This window comes from Colobus angolensis, unplaced genomic scaffold, assembly GCF_000951035.1.
Source record: "Colobus angolensis palliatus isolate OR3802 unplaced genomic scaffold, Cang.pa_1.0 Scaffold169, whole genome shotgun sequence".
NCBI classification, from domain to species: domain Eukaryota; kingdom Metazoa; phylum Chordata; class Mammalia; order Primates; family Cercopithecidae; genus Colobus; species Colobus angolensis.
The window spans coordinates 144,774-149,086 of NW_012114810.1; positions in this window are offsets into that span (position 1 = coordinate 144,774).

Here is a 4,313-nt window from a genome sequence, read left to right on the forward strand (position 1 = left end):
ATTGTGGCATAATTCAAACATGTATTGTATCCCTGTGATGTGTATCACTGTGCTCAGTGATACAGGGGGATACAAAATTTAACAAGATATAATCCCAGACATCAAAGGTTTTACAATTTAGTAAAATACATAAAACTATATTATATGTAGCAGAACTTGTATATGTCCTACATGAGTGACAATGAGCTATGGCTATGAGAACATAATAAGCCATCCCTGCCACATAGTAGACCTTCCATATTTGTTGAATGAATGAATAAGTATTAGGCCTGCGTGGACTGTTTCAAGAAAGAAAGGCCATTTAATAAATACCTCTTTATGACAAACACAAAACGATGCCAGCCCCAGCTATACTCTAACCAAAGACATCTGAAATTTTAATTCAGATTGCTAACATTGTAGCACCTGGTCTGCATGTTCAAAATAATGCTTATTGTCTAATTGTGCCCGTTATGCCTATGTAAAAACAAATAGTCCAGTCAACGTTTTTTTCCCCTCACTTCTTCCTCAGTTTCTAAACGGGAGGCATAGGGCATAGACATTTCAGAATTGTCTAGCTCAGAATAGGAAACTGACACCTGAAACAGGGAAATTTCCTAGACAGCTGTATCTCTTAGGGATACACCTGGGTTTAGAATTGAAAATTTAGGGCTGGGCCCAAGGACATCCATACATACTAAGGCCAAACCAGTCAGAGTGCCTGGCATGGGGGCATATCCAAGACGTACAATACAGGTTGACAAGTAAAGCCATTTGGGCTGGGCTTCAAGCATATAGGGACCACAAATTTTAGCTACCGTTTAGTGGCAAATTTAAGGAGGAGAGCAGGATGAGATTTGGTCACCTAAATTGACTCTAACTGAACTCTAACTGAACTGAAGTGGAGGGGTATGGGGTGGACGCTTGGGACCCTGGGGTAGAATCAGTTGGCTACAGCGGTTGAAAAGGAGCTGAAAGGGGTGTCGTTCTGGAAAGGTGAGAGGGATGAAAATACTTTAGAATTAAATGACTGAAATTCTAGTAACTCTACACAAGCATTCTGGAATGATTGTGACAACAATCACTGACCACACCTACCCTTTGCTAGTTAAATCTGATGTGGGAGCACGGATTTGTAGAAGAGGAGCCTCAGAATCTAAAAGTTGCCTTGTTTCACCACAATTGTCCAGAACCAGGTCATACTCATATAAATATGTCTTTCTAGTCTTAATGCCACTGCCACAGACTTAATAGAACGAGACGTGGAGCTCAAAGGCACTCTACCCTCAATATAAGACAGACTTTTTCTTTTGGCAGTGACCATAAAAAGTCTCCAGATTTGAAAGCTGGGCTAAGTTGCTGGTCAAAGTCATTTAAGTGACCACACTTTATAGGCTTGCCTGGAAATTTAGGGGCCAGGAAGTGATGGGGTCGCAGTTGCTTTGTGCCTGTTTCTTGCTCTGACCATCCATCATTCATTGTTGTTTGTGCAGTTGCTCAATGGGCTGCTTGTCTTTGGTCAGCCCAAGCTGTGTGGGTAGCAGTGTAGTCAGCTGGGCTGGGAGCCAGGCCACCTGGGTTCTGGTCCCAGCTCAACCAGTCCCTAATCCATTAAGTGACTCCCTTCCCATTCCTATGTGTCAGTTTCTCTGCTTAGAAACTAGAGGCTTCTTCTCTAGTGATATGCAGCCATTTAGGCTGGCACTAGGTTGGATATTAAGAGACAGTTGTTTAACATAGACGTTGGCAGCAGCCAGAACACAGTTGACTATTTTTTGCTGCTAGGTAGAATAGTAAGGGGAAAAAAGGTAAAAGCACCAGAGAAAATCTTACCAGTGTACACAGGGCCACACACCCTCAACTGTTATTCTGTCCAAAGTTATTTTCCACCCTAGAGATCAGTTTGTTTGTTTTTTTAAGTCATCTTAGCAATTCTAAGGGCTGATTCAAGGAGCTCCCTGAGCTTTTCTATCACTTTAAGCAAGAGCAGAAAAACCAGAGCTTTGCATTTCACCAGAGAAACTAAAAAGAGAGACTATTTCAATACTGGGGCTAATGGCTAGAGTTGGGGAAAATGTTCAGAGAAAGCTTGTAACTAGGCAGGGAAAAAAATTATTTACATTTATATGCTTTTGTGGTGGAAAAGAAAATCAGACTAAAATAACTTCCTTTCCACCGCCACCAATATAATTTAGACCATTGGTTCTGGGGAGTTTTTAAAAACTACATATTATACATGCCTAGGAACCTCAGACTGACTCAGAATTATTTCTTGGAACTGAAGACCATGAATCTATATTTTTTTAAAAAAAATATCTAGTGCTCAACCAGGCATGGTGGATCCTGCCTGAAATCCCAGCACTTTGGGAGGCCAAGGCAAGAGAATGGCTTGAGCCAGGAGTTTGAGACCAGCCTGGGCAATATAGGGAGATCCCATTTCTATAAAAATAAAAACCTTAGTCAGGTATGGTGGTGCATGCCTGTGGTCCCAGCTACTAGGGAGGCTAAAGTGGGAGGATCACTTGAGTCTGGGAGATTGAGGCTCAAGGAACCATGATTGCACCACTGCACCACTCCAGCCTGGGTGACAGAGCGAGATGTGTCTCAAAAAAAAAAAGCCAGGTGAGGGAGAAGTTTCATAAGGTTAAACACATTCCTACCCTATAACCTAGTAATTCCACTCCCTAGGAATTCACCCAATAGAAATGAAATATATGTGTACACAAAAAACTTATATGTGAATGTTCACTACAGCTTTATTCATAATAGCTCCAAACTAGAAACACTTCAAATGTTCACCAACAGAAAATTTGTTACTTATATTGTTCTTACAATGGAATACAATTTTAAAAAATAAATGATTGTTAAACACAACAATATGAATGAATCTTGGACTCATCTGTGGTGCAAAAAAAAGCGACTTACGTGAAATTCAAGAACAGGCAAACATAATACTGAAGATAAAAATCAGAACTGCGGTTACCTATTAGGGGGAGGTGAAGATCAAATAGGAAGGGACATGAGGGAACTTTCTGAGGTGGTGAGAATGTTCTGTGTCTTGATCAGGATGGCTGTTACACACAGACATCAAATTGTATACCTAAGATCACTATAGGTGAATTTTACCTCAATTTTTTTAAAAAAATCCAGGGTTTCTTGATAACATTTAACCAGGTTAAACATTTACATTTACTTGTGGATTATTTGATTGATATTTGCTTCACCCATTAGATTCTGAAGCTCCATTAGCTAAGTTTACCATTTTATATATAGTACCTAGCATAGTATCTGACCCACAACAGTCATTTATTAAATATCTATTAAGTGAATGAATGAATGAATGAATGAATTAGCAGCCAATTGGCAATTGAAAGCATTGTTTTGGCAGATTGTTATTTCATATTTAGCACCTTGTAATAGTATGGCTGAGCCTCCCTAATCCCAGGCCCTCTATCTGCTTGCACACCATTGCTAAGATTATGGTTCATAAATTCTTTTTTTGTCTTTCCCTCTTTTTTTTTTTTTGAGATGGAGTCTGGCTCTGTCACCCAGGCTGGAGTGTAGTGGTGCAATCTCGGCTCACTGCAACCTCTGCCTCCCGGCTTCAAGCAATTCTCGTGCCTCAGCCTCCAGAGTACCTGGGATTAAAGGCATGTGCCACCACGCACAGGTAATTTTTGTATTTTTAGTAGAGATGTTGGCCAGGCTGGTCTTGAACTTCTGACTTCAAGTGATCCACCTGCCTCGGCATCCCAAAGTGCTCAGATTACAAGCATGAGCCACCATGCCCGGCCGCTTCCTAAATTATATCATGGATGTTTTCTTTCTTTTCAAAAACTCTAGCAAACATGTTGGTTGCTTAACCAATGTCCATCCTCCTTCTTCCTCCATGCCTACAGAACCTTGATTAGGTTCAGGTAACCAGCCTGCTGTACACGGCTTCAAGGGAGATTGGCCTCAGTGTAGGGGGTGGGGGCTGAGTGGGAGGAACACAGGTGAAACACTAATGGATCATGGGGCTCCGTTCCCCTTGCCAGTGCTTGATCTAGGCATGTGATAGAGTTCTAACCAATGCGAGATATGAGAAAATCTGCTGGAGGCTTTTGGGAAAGACTTCTTTGCTCTTACAAAGAGATGAAAAGAAAGAATAAATTATTTTCCTCTGCTGCTGAAAGTTGGATTTGGAAATGTTGTGCTGGTCAGAGGCCAGACTGACATGCTAAGGATGACAGAGCAAAAATATTAGAAGAATCTGGGTCTTCGGTACCCTACTGAATTAACCAATCCCAGAGTGGTCCAACTTGAAATTCTTGTTATATGAGATAAATGCATCT